Source organism: Tupaia chinensis, unplaced genomic scaffold (genome assembly GCF_000334495.1).
Source record: "Tupaia chinensis unplaced genomic scaffold, TupChi_1.0 Scaffold000479_1, whole genome shotgun sequence".
Lineage (NCBI taxonomy): Eukaryota > Metazoa > Chordata > Mammalia > Scandentia > Tupaiidae > Tupaia > Tupaia belangeri.
The window spans coordinates 72,183-85,027 of record NW_006159991.1 but is presented as its reverse complement, the minus strand read 5'-3'; the positions used below and the strand labels follow the sequence as shown (position 1 = coordinate 85,027).

Below are 12,845 nucleotides of genomic sequence, written 5' to 3'. Positions count from 1 at the left end.
TATCAAAATTAAAAGCAAAATTACAGGGTGAGACTTAACAAAACTACTAGGAGCATCAAAAGAAGTTAAATGGGACTGGGTACAGGGCATGAATTAATGAACATGGGAAGGACAAAGGTGGGGAGAACAGTGAGCATGTACTGAAGATACTAGGGGAGAGGATCTGCTGAAAATTTTGATCTTAGACAAGCACCTTGGTAAAGAAATAATGGGTAAGATTTCTAAACGCCACTATGTGCTTACGAGTCATCCTCACCATTGGCGCTGTCTCTGTCATCCTCTCCTTCCTCAGCCTCTTTTTCGTCATCCTTGATCAACTGGTCATCCCCCCAACCTTCATTATCATCATCATCCAGTAGGTCCCCCTCCTCAGCAGAGTCACCTGCATCCCCCTCAGACTCCATCTTCACGTTAGTCTCATCTTTCTTCTGGGAGCTGCTGCTCTGCTCCTCTTCTGACTTACATTCTTCACCTCTACTGTTTGTTTGCTCTGCTCCTTTTTGATTTTTCCAGTTTTTCCAGAAGAGAATTCACTTTCTGTGTTATCTGGGTCAACTCCTTCTTACTGGCCTGAAGGTCATCTCCTTTCAACTTTCCAGACTAGGAAGATGATCCTTGTTGTCCACTCTTAGAATGGAAGCTTTTGCCCCTTTGTGAAGTGTTTCCTGACACGCTGGCGTTTGGAAGGCTCTACAGCATGAGCAATAGGAGGTGGCGGTTGACATGCTGGCGTTTGGAGGGCTCTACAGCATGAGCAATAGGAGGTGGCGGTAGAACACGTGCTGGTAACCGTGCATCCTGTCATCATAATCGCGTTGAAAGTCACAGTCCAAATCAAAAGAGGAGCCGCACATCTCCACTGCAGGTCGTTTCACACCTGCTTTTCCTCGGTTCACTTTTGACTCTGCAGCCAGATGAATATCTAAAACCCGGCCAGCAATCATCCTGCCATCCTCTCCTGCCACAGCAGCCCGGGCATTCCTCTCAAAGCCCTTATGAACAGAGAAACCCACAATTTTGCCATACTTCAAGAAGATTGCCTCTACGTCAGACTTCTTGATCACAGATTGGTGAGATTTCCAATGAGCACACAGGAGTTCATGGAGCGAGGATCTGTCTTGTTGGTAGCATTGCTGGCCATTGCGACTGATGGTAAGATTTTTCACAAAGTCAAAAATCTCAAGTAAAGTTCCACTAACTTAATATATTTCAAGAGATTTGTAACCAAGAAAGGAAGGGGAAAAGATATTCGATTCTGAATCTCTTGTTCCCCGGTTCTAGGCAAAGAAACCAACTGCAGCTGGAGGTAGGATACGGGGCCACATCTGCTCTATCTCCAACTCTTCACAAAATGGCCTATTTTTCATCTATATATATATATATTCCTTATTTTTGATCTTTGCTAAAGCATCCCATCCAATGGTCTGTGTTATAGGAACTTGAAACCATTCATTTACTGATTTAAGTTAGGAGCTTGGAAAAAAATCTTTGTGTTGCAATTCAATTTATAGTAATATAATGCTAAAAATATGTGTCAGTTTTCTCAAAAGTCTTTCATATTTTCCAAGCTTAAGATCCACTTAGTCATACTTGGAACTACCTCCCATCCTCAATAATGCCGGAAATTCTAAGATTTAGTCTTCATTGTGGCCCAGCTATGGTGACATGTACTGACTAATGGAAGGTCTAGTTTGATTCCCAGTCAATCCTGAAAGCTGGGCACAGTGGTGCATGGCTGTTGTCTCAGCTACTCGAGAGGCTAGGCGAGAGGATTGTGACATAGTGAGATCCTGTCTAAAAATAATAATAACATGGCCCAGCCACAGTGATGCAGGCAATAGTGTGCTGAACTACAGTGCTGGAAGCCACATGGCTGATGTGGCTTCAGATCCCAAGTTGACCTGAAAACACTCCAGTACACACATGCCCTACATTCTGATGAGCAGAAGAGCTGTGGGAAGGAGATTGTGTGGTATGATGAGACCCTGTTGAGGTGTCTCTCTCTCTCTTTCTCTCTGTGTTTCTCATGTGTATGTGCATGCACTTTCTCTCATAAATCAACTTGAAAAACAACAACGAACACTTCATTGTTGATTTTTATTAAACTGAGGATATTCTGAGAAAGTCAGCAATTTAGCTATTTTTCATGCCAGTTCCAATAATCTGAAAGCCAGGTTTGAGAAGGCATCAGGGAAATAGTATTTGGAAAGTAAAGTAACTTATTTGGGGTACCCCAAACATTCTTTTATTACTTCCTGACTGTACCTAGAATCATATTAGTACAGCAGAAAAAATAATTGAGTAATAATTGAGAACACCAACTTTTTGAGGGTTTAAATCCTGGTTCTGCCCCTTACTCCAGGATATTGGGCAAAGCACTTAAACTTCCTTAGTCTCAGTAGTGCATGGATGGAATTAAAAAAAAATTCTTTATGAGAAATCAGTGAAATAGCAGAAGATGAACTAAGCAAGAAAACAGGAACTCTGAAAACAACTCTGTCCTTGTAGAATGGAGATCTTCCAGGGCCTCCTAAGAAACAGAAATTGTGACCAATGATCTTCACATGGGGACAGCTTCTGGGACCTGGTGAGAGAGACTGGGTTCTCTGATCTCCGTTGCCATCCTTACTGTATTTCTTTTATGTTTGACTAGGATTAAGGGAGAATTTCCGAGATTAAAGTTTAAGGAGGATCCATTTTCTAAAATCAGACAGAGACCCTTTAAGCCTAATGGTGGGATTTAACAATGGAATTTAAGGCATGGTAACAAACCAAAAGAGATATTTTGGAACAGACACCCCTAACTAAATTCTCTAGATCTCCGACTCTTGGGCTGTGAACTGCAATGGGCAGCACAGCAGAGGGTGGGTGGTGGGCAAGCCAGCGAGGCTTCATCTGTGGTTGCACCTACTCCCATCACTCACATCACCACTTGGACTCTGCCTTCTGTCAGGTCAGCAATCGTGTTGGATTCTCATGGGAGTGTGAACTCTATTGTCTGATTGTTGGTGGAAAACTAATTGCGTTTTGCATTGTTGAAATTTGCCATTTGATATTGAAGTACATTCTTAAATGTGGTTATGTTTTATGTATGCATTTCTCACTATGTTTTTTTTTTTTTTTTGGAGAGGTTTTCACTATAGGGTGCATGCGCTCGCCAGACAGACAGAGACATAGAGACAGAAAGCGAGAAATCACCCCCCAGGGGGGATGGTCACGCCGCAATCCCTTCTCCTCCATTCTCCTCTCGGGATCTTGGGCATGCACGCACACACGCCCGGCATGAGTTTTAAGCCACCGGGTCCAGGACGTGAACCGCGGTCGACTACGTGGGAGTCCAGCGACATAGCCATTACTCTAACTGCTGGTTCCCTCACTTTATGTTTTTTGCTAATGAGTTGTTACTTGCTTTTTTTTTTTTTCTTAGAGAGATTTTTACTTTAGGGTCACCAGAGAGACAGAGAGAGACAAAAAGTGAAAAATCACCTCCCAAGGCAACTTGCCACCCCACAATCCCTTCTCTTTCATTCTCTTCTTGGGATCTTGGGCACACACGCACCCGCACCCAGTGTGAATCTTAAGCTGCCAGGTCCAGGACTCGAACCACGGTCAACTATGTGGGAATCCAGTGACGTAATCGTTATGCCTTCTGCTGGTCCCACTTACTTTTTATTTTATATTTATTTTAATTAATTAATTAATTAATTTTTTAAGACATATTTTTACTATAGGGTACATGTGCTCACCAGAGAGATAGAGAGAAACAGAGATAGAAAGTGAGAAATCACCCTGTAGCTACACTGTAATCCCTTTTCCTCCATTCTCTTCTTGAGATTTTGGGCCCAGTGTGAGTTTTAAGCCACCAGGTCCGGGACTCAAACCATGGTCAACTATGTGGAAGTCCAGTGATGTAACCATTATACAATATGCTGGTCCCCATTTTATATTTATTTTAGACTATGAAAATGATGTTAGACAAAAAGAAAATTAAAAGAATTTTCTTATTTGAGTTCAAAATGGATCAAAAAGTGGTGGAGGCAACTTGCCACATCAGGAACTGTTAATGAATGTATGTGCAGTGGTGGTTCAAGAAGCTTTGCAAAGGAGACAAGAGCATTGAAGATGAGTAGCATAGTGACTGATCATTGGAAGCTGACAATGACCAGTTGAGAACAGCCATTGAAGGTAATCCTCTTACCACTATGTAAAAAGTTGATGAAGAAATCAACATCAATTGTTCTACAGTCTTGGACATTAGAAGCAAATTGTAAAGGTAAAAAAGTTCAATAAGTATGTGCCTTATGAGCTGACTGAAAAAAATCGCTCTGGAGTGTTATCATCTCTTATTCTATGCAACCACAATGAACCATTTCTTGATCGAATTGTGATGTGAGATGAAAAGTGAATTTTATACAATGGCCAGAGATGACCGGCTCAGTAGTTAGACTGAGAAGGAACTCCAAAGCACTTTCCAAAGCCAAATTTACACCAAAGAAAGGTTATGTTAAGTGGTGGTCTGCTGCTGATCTGATTCACTAGAGCTCTGTGAATCCTGTCGAAACCATTATATCTGATGTATGCTTAACGAATTGATGAGATGTACTGCAAAGCCTGCAGCCAGCACTGGTCAGTGGAAAAGGTCCAATTCTTCTCCATGGCAATGCCCAACTGCATTTTGCACAACCAACACTTCAACAGTTGAACGAATTGGGCTATGAAGTTTTGCCTCATCTGCCATATTCACAACTATCACTTCTTCAAGCAGCTCAACAATTATTTTCAGGAAAACCACTTCTGCAAACGGCAGGGTTCAGAAGATGCTCTCCAAGAGTTTATCGAATCCTGAAGTGCAAATTTCAATGTTACAGGAATAAACAAACTTATTCCTTGTTGGTAAAAATGTATAGATTGTAATGGTTCAGATATGATTAAGCTTATTACAATGATTTAAAATTCATGGTCTGAAACTGCAGTTGCTTTTACACCAACATAAGTATATTGCAGTGTGGTAATGGTGGAAATGGAGTGCACAGTGGATGTGGTGCACTTGAGTTGCCCCAAAACTACTCCTCCCGTGAGTTTGTTCCATGAGGACAGTCCCTGGTGCTGGGAAGGTGACCACCATCTTTTGTCTGTACTCCTATCTCATATTAGAAGTTTCCTGAGTTGAGTGATCTGTGATGGCAGAAAATGAGATACATCTGTGAAGTACCAGCATGATGTCTGGCATGCAGTAAGGCTCAACAACAGACATATTCTTACCGGATGCCTATTAGAGGCAGGAAAATTTGCTCTCAAAATATTGATGTATTTTAGCTCAGCCAATGGTGTGGTGGTTGTGGTGGCTGGATCCCACATGCTTAACTGTGCCGTTCAAGAACCTAGTGGCTTGAAAAACTTGCCAGGTAGGTGTGCATACATGTCCAAAATCCCAAGAAGAGAATGGAGGAGAAGGGATTGTGGTGTGGCCATCGTCCTTCTGGGGAGTACTTTCTCACTTTCTCTCTGTCTCTTTCTTGGTGAGCACATGCACCTTACAGCAAAATTAAAAATAAATATTGATGTATTTTTGTTTCTAAAATTCTGTAAGTTCTAAATGACAAGAGTTGTGAGAATTGTGTGCTATTCTGTAGAATTCCTTTCTATTGGTCATTGAAATGAGGAATTATTTTGCTTTGTTCTTTTAAATAGAGGATTAATTGTTGAAAACAAAGATGGAGTATGTTGTGACTCTAGAAGTTATAATATCCAAGTAATATTGCAACGACATTTTTCTGTATTTCATAACTAGGAGATTTTCTTTTCTTTTCTTTTCTTTTTTGAGCGTTTTTTTTTTTTTTTTCTATAGGGCACGTGCGCTCTCTCCAGAAAGGCAGAGAGAGACAGAGAGACAGGAAGCAAGAAATCACCCCCCAGGGGAGATGGCCACACTGCAATCCCTTCTCCTCCATTCTCCTCTTGGGATCTTGGGCACTCATGCACACATGCCTGGTGTGAGTTGTGAGTTTAGGCCACTAGGTCTGGGACTCGGACTGTGGTCGATTACATGGGAGACATACCATTATGCTAACTGTTTGTCCCATAACTAGGAAATTTTCATTGCTCAGCAATAACAGGAAAATAAAATAGAAATTACGTGGTTTAAATGGTGAGAAAGTGAAAAATACATAACTGAAATTATAATTTTCTTTAAGAATGTATTCAGGAGGGGCCAGCAGATGGCATAATGGTTATGCTGCTGGACTCCCACATGGTCAACTGCAGTATGAGTTCCAGACTCTGCAGCTTGAAACTCATGCTGGGTATGTGTGCATACGTGCCCAAAATCCTGAGAGGAGAATGGAGGAGAAGGAATTACAGTATGACCATCCCCCCAGGAGGTGATTTCTCACTTTCTTTCCCTCTGTCTCTGTATCTCTGATAAGCACACATGCCCTATAGCAAAAAACTCTCTTATGGACACATTTATGGGGGTGACAGATGGCATGGTGGTCAAGGACACTGGACTCCCACGTGGCTGACCATGGTTTGAATCCTGGACCTGGCGGCTTGCTTTCTCACTTTCCCTTTCTCTCCCTCTCTCTCTGGTCAAATTGAAAAAATAAAAAAAGATGAATAAATAAATACTTTTTTAAAAAGTATGAATTCTAGGAAAAATGAAAAATTAAATTTTTTTGTTTTAGCATAAACAAGATGGAAATATTTTGTATTTCCTATTTGCATTATTGTAGTTTAGGAGGAAAAAGCTGTATGACAAAGCTGGAGTAGAGTTTGACCCTGACTTTATTGGGCCACAGAGGTAGGCACACTTGGTCAAGTGATTCTCTGCCCTCTCTATAGCTGCTACTGTTCTGGGGGGCTGATGGAGCAGATGAGTGTCTGGGGGTAACTACAGTGATGGAGGGCTTGGGAGAAGTCACAGGAAGACTAGTTTAGGAGGAAGCAGAAGACCCAAGCCTGACCTCATGTTGATCTTCCACTCAAAACACATTGTAAAGAGGAGTGTTTTGTTTTGTTTTTGTAATGCCTTGGTCTATATAAAATTGCCATACCATAAAACTCACCCTTTTAAGGTATACAATTAGTGATTTTTACTATATTCAGAGTTGTGTTACTATCACCACTTTCTAGTTTTAGAACATTCTTGTCATTCCATAAAGAAACTGTATATCCATTAGCAGTCATGCCCTCGTTTTATACCTCTCCCTGCCCCAGTGCCTGAAAGCCACTGTTTTCTTTCTGTCTGTGTAGAATTGCCTATTCTGGACATTTCATATGAATGGAATCATACAAACTGTGGTCTTTGGGGTTGGACTTTTCTTACTTGGTACAGTGTTTTCAAGGTTCGTCCTTGTGGTATCAGTGCTTCTTCTCTTTTTATTGCTGAATGACATTACAATTATTGATGTACAGTTAGTTCCCATTTATTTGCAGTTTTGCTTTCTGTGGTTTCAGTTACTCACATCCATGGTGACCTGAAATATTAAATGAAAAATTTCAGAAATAAATAATTCATACGTGTTAAATTGCAGAATGTAGCATGATAAAATCTCACACTGCCCTGTTCTGTCCAACTCAGGATGTGACTCATGCTTTGGTTCAGGGTAGCCATGCTGTTCATGCCACCCGCCTGTCAGTTACTTAGTGGTCCTCTCAGGTACAAGATTGAAAACAATCTAGTATATATCGCGTTTGGCACTAGCCAAGGTTTCAGGCATCTACTGGGGGTCTTGGAACATATCCCTTGCAGGTTAGAGAGGACTACTGTACCGCATTTTGGTTATTCATCAGTGGGTGGACATTTGCACTGTTTTTGCAGTTTGGCAATTATAAATAATATGGTTATGAATATTTGTGTGTAAATTTAGCATGTTTGAGTGGAATAGGAATTCATGCTGTCAGCACAGCATAAGAGTTTGGTAAAGGCTAGACAGTTAAATATACCCAAGATTTTAATACAATTCTTCTTCCAACAAAGGATTCCAATATCAGAACAGAAAGTCATAATCTGATTGAAGGGAGAAACCCTGCACTGGGATAAAGAACCAGAAGGCCATCTGCACACACATTACATCTTACTTTGCTCTAGGTAGCAAGGCTAATTCCACAACCTTCTTGGTACTGGGTCATGACTGCTTCAGGAGTGGGGCAGTGCTGACTAAATGGGAGGTCACTGATGTCTGTTGCAGAACTTAGAGGAGAAGGAAAAACAACACCTCTTTAAAATTAGGATTCTCTCCCTCAGAGTCTCTGCAGTAATTTTTAAATGAGGAGTGATATGACTAGTAATAGGCAGGGTTTTGAGCCTTCAGGGAGAAAAATTGATGCGAAAGCACACTGAAATAGTGCCGAATAGTATCCACATGCAAGGTGTTAGAATAATAATGAATAGTTATTGGTTGTGGCAACTGATGTCTGAGAGGGCATCAAGCTAGTGTGGTGGCAGGTCACACCATGGTGAGACCATGTTGAGAGCAGAGACCATGGGTGTACAATTGGCAAACCTATCTCCTGCTCAAGGAATTCGGATAGTTATAAAACTTCAACATATGTTTTGCATCACAAATATGGCTGTCAAACATGGTGGAGTAGTGTCCTTTTTTATTTCTTTGAACTCAGTGCAGCAGAGGGAGAGATAAGAAGCAAGTAGTTGAGAAACTATACTTAATTTTTGCCTTTCTACTTGCGTTTCCATTTATAAACAAGTTGGATGCAAAATACTTATTACAGGAGATGACTGTTTCCTAATCAGTAGACTGATCAATAGACTTGCAGTCGATTATTAGAATCTTTGATTGTTAGAATCGTTATTCAGATAAAATCAAGTAGGAAGAATGGCTAAGGCCCTATCTCTCAAATGGTTTAGGGAGAGGTAAGAAATACACAAAGAAATGTATCAGAATGTTTTAACTGCAAGAAATAGAAAACTCCACAGTACAGGGCTAAATAAATAGGGTTTTCTATTTCTTACATGATAGAGAGTCTGGAGGTGGGTAGTTACCTGTGCTGGTTGGGTGATTCCATCATTTCCAGGGCCCATTTCTTGGTCTCTTTTCTGGGTAAGATACAGCTGCTGTGACTCCAGACACTACTCCATGTTCACGAGTGGAAGGTGGAAGCTTGCTTTTTGTGCAACTTTGTCTTTCTACGTAGAGAGTCTTTCCTAGTAAACTTCTTATTGTCCCATTGGTCAGGATTGAGTCATGTGCCCACTCTTTGGCCAATCCCTGACAAAGAGGAAAGAGATTGCTAGGATTGATTTAGACAAATATCAACTCATTCCTTATTTCTGAGGTAGCCTTCCTGAAGTTAAAGGATCTCTGCCAACAACTTGAACACAGAAACTTGAATTTTTGTACCCAAAAGAAGAGAGAAACAAATGTTGAGACAAAGCATAGTGCCTGACCATGAACCAGTGGATCCAATAGTGACTGCACACCACAATGGCCATGGGAGGACTCCTGGAGACAGTCTAACAGAATTCACAGGAGCTTGCAAATTGAACTAGGAGGAAGTCTCTTGGACTCTGCTGCCTCTGTTGCAAAGTCTTATGTGGTTCTTTTTCTTTATCACTACAGACTAAGATAAAGGAATTTTCTTTTTTTGGTCACTGTAATTACATATAAAGACCCTGCTTTGTGTGGTCTTCCACCCCTTTTTTATTCTTTCTTACAACTGCCAGAACCTCACAAGGACCTAAGGAAAAAAGTACCTACCAGTTGTAGGACTACCACTGTGTGCTGAGTGCTGTTACTAGCAGTCTTATTTTACAGTTGAGAAACTGTAAGTTGGCCTTCCTAGCCTGAGGCCATAATCACTCACAAACTCTACATTGCTATCATTAGGAGCTATCAGCCTACCACTTTGTTCTTTCCAATAAGCTCAGTTTCTGTGTCCTTGTCACTTTAGAATGTTTTCCAGAGAGTACTGGAAAAGGCTATGATGCCAAGTTAGTCTAACCAGAATCATGCAGCTACTAAGTGGTGAGGCCGTCTTGACTGTAAAGTCTGTGCTCTGAAAAAAGTGCATTTAGCTCTTTAATCTCTCCATACCAAAGGAGAGTAATACAGAGACTGAGAGGGTGATCTAAATATGCAGCACATGGTGTTCATCCTTATATGCGGCGTATATATTTTAATCAGGGCTTTCTGAAACATAATCCCCCCCCCCATTTAGTGCTAATAGAGTTTAATATTCCAAGGAATACCTGTGGGGCACCTGTCTAGAGGACAAGCAGGTTCGGTGACTTCCTTTAGTAAAATCCAAGTTACTCCTCAAAGAAATGTTGATGACATGGGTGATCATTTTCAGAATATTTCTTTTGTCTGAGGCTTTTGATCTTATCAGAACAGTGGTTTACAGAAGAATAAAGACCCAGGAATTTCCTGTTAAACTGAAAACCCTACCTTTTACAAGCAGCGTAAAAGAAACACATCTATTTGAACATATCTTTTGCCCTTATTTTGTTTCTTGGATATTTTTGTTGATGCTGAAAAGGTTTTTCTGAGTAGTAAGTGACCTTGACAAAAATTGGCTTTACTCTGCAGGTGCTTTAAAGGTATAGTGGTCAGATGGACACACTTGATTAATATTTTTTTCACTTGTCACTTTAGAATGTTTTCCAGAGAGTACTGGAAAAGGCTATGATGCCAAGTTAGTCTAACCAGAATCATGCAGCTACTAAGTGGTGAGGCCGTCTTGACTGTAAAGTCTGTGCTCTGAAAAAAGTGCATTTAGCTCTTTAATCTCTCCATACCAAAGGAGAGTAATACAGAGACTGAGAGGGTGATCTAAATATGCAGCACATGGTGTTCATCCTTATATGCGGCGTATATATTTTAATCAGGGCTTTCTGAAACATAATCCCCCCCCCATTTAGTGCTAATAGAGTTTAATATTCCAAGGAATACCTGTGGGGCACCTGTCTAGAGGACAAGCAGGTTCGGTGACTTCCTTTAGTAAAATCCAAGTTACTCCTCAAAGAAATGTTGATGACATGGGTGATCATTTTCAGAATATTTCTTTTGTCTGAGGCTTTTGATCTTATCAGAACAGTGGTTTACAGAAGAATAAAGACCCAGGAATTTCCTGTTAAACTGAAAACCCTACCTTTTACAAGCAGCGTAAAAGAAACACATCTATTTGAACATATCTTTTGCCCTTATTTTGTTTCTTGGATATTTTTGTTGATGCTGAAAAGGTTTTTCTGAGTAGTAAGTGACCTTGACAAAAATTGGCTTTACTCTGCAGGTGCTTTAAAGGTATAGTGGTCAGATGGACACACTTGATTAATATTTTTTTCACACCTTCTCTCCTGTTTATTTAACTTGTGTAACTTGCTTACATTAGCTTGACTGACTCTAACTGCCAGTGGAGCATTCTGAAGTAAGTTTTTTTATGGCAGCCTTGGTACAACAGTAATTCATGGTAGGTTTGAGCTGAGTTAGTACACTGAAAACTAAATGGACTGTTGTTTATTCAGAATTGAACGGGAGGAAAACTCCAGGGCACTGTCCTTCCAGTGCCAAGCAATGAACCAATCTAAACATTCTGCTGGTATTATGTGTAAACTTAATTTTAATGAGTGCTCATATGGAAAACTGCATAAAGAAGAATATGAAAGAATTATTTTTTTTCTTGTATTTTTTTCACAGACTGTAAAAGCAAAGAGGTTTTGCCAGCTCAAATATGACCTTGTTTTTGCTGGCTTATTGACTCAGCAATGAAAGAATAACCCTTTTTCTGGTGAATTTCCAAGCATTTGATCTTTCACTGAAATAGCTTTCTTGGGGCCAGCAGGTGGTATGGTGGTTAAGGTGCTAGACTCCCACATAGCTGAACATGGTTTGAGTCCTGGACTCAGTGGCTTGAAAATCATGTCTAGCGCATGTGTATGCTTGCCCAAAATCTGGAGAGGAGAATGTACTAGAAGGGGTTGCAGTATGGCCATTCCCTCTAGGGGGTGATTTCTCACTTTCTCTCTCTCTCTCTGTATCTCTCTTTCTCCTCTCTGGTGAGCACATGCACATTATGCCCTCTCCTCAGTCCTCCCCCCCCAAAAAAAAAAACTAAGAAAAAAGAAAGAAAAAGAACTATCATTCTTTTTTTTAAAATTATTTAATTTAATTTTATTTATTTACTTAGTTTAATTTGACCAGAGAGGGACAGAGCAAGAGAGAAAGAAGGGGAAAGTGAGAAAACAAGCCACCAGGTCTGGGACTCGAACCATGGTTGGTCATGAGGGAGTCCAGCACTCTTAACTACCATGCCCCCTGCCGGCCCCAGAAATATCATTATTATTTCATCGTGTTCTAGTACAGTGACAACTTCTTGTTAATGAGAGAATTGGGATGATGTGGGTGAGGAACAGGACTAGGCAGCATATCAGAAGTTTCATGTTTGTGCTTTCTGTATCATCTGAAAATTCACTCTTATTCTTAGATAAAATTTCTCTATAGAGGAAGTACATTTGAATTTCTCACACGTATTTAAACAACTTTTGTTCCATATGCAAAGTAGAACACATAGCTTGGAATAAAAATTTCCATTTTGCCTGCTTATGCATCCAAGTATGCAAAGATTGGTTAACTAGCTAACAGAACAAATAATAAATGCCTTTTCAAAGGGTTATCCATTGAGGCTTAGCTATTGAAAGGGTTGTGCTTTACTGCCAGGATCTGAACCGGCCTAGACATGCTATGCCAGTTATGAGTCATCTTAGAGATAACAACATATAGCAGAAATTTGCAATTACACATAAAGAGCTTTAGTTTAGGAAACCTTTCCTCCCAAATGTTCACTAATGTAATAAATTGGCCTACGACATGACCATTATTATCAGAAAG

General features: G+C 40.4%; 1 pseudogene; it reads right to left on the bottom strand.

Annotated features, from left to right (window-relative positions):
- Positions 1–232: 232 nt before the first annotated feature.
- Positions 233–1,156, bottom strand: LOC102496450 (heterogeneous nuclear ribonucleoprotein C pseudogene; annotated as a pseudogene).
- Positions 1,157–12,845: the final 11,689 nt, after the last annotated feature.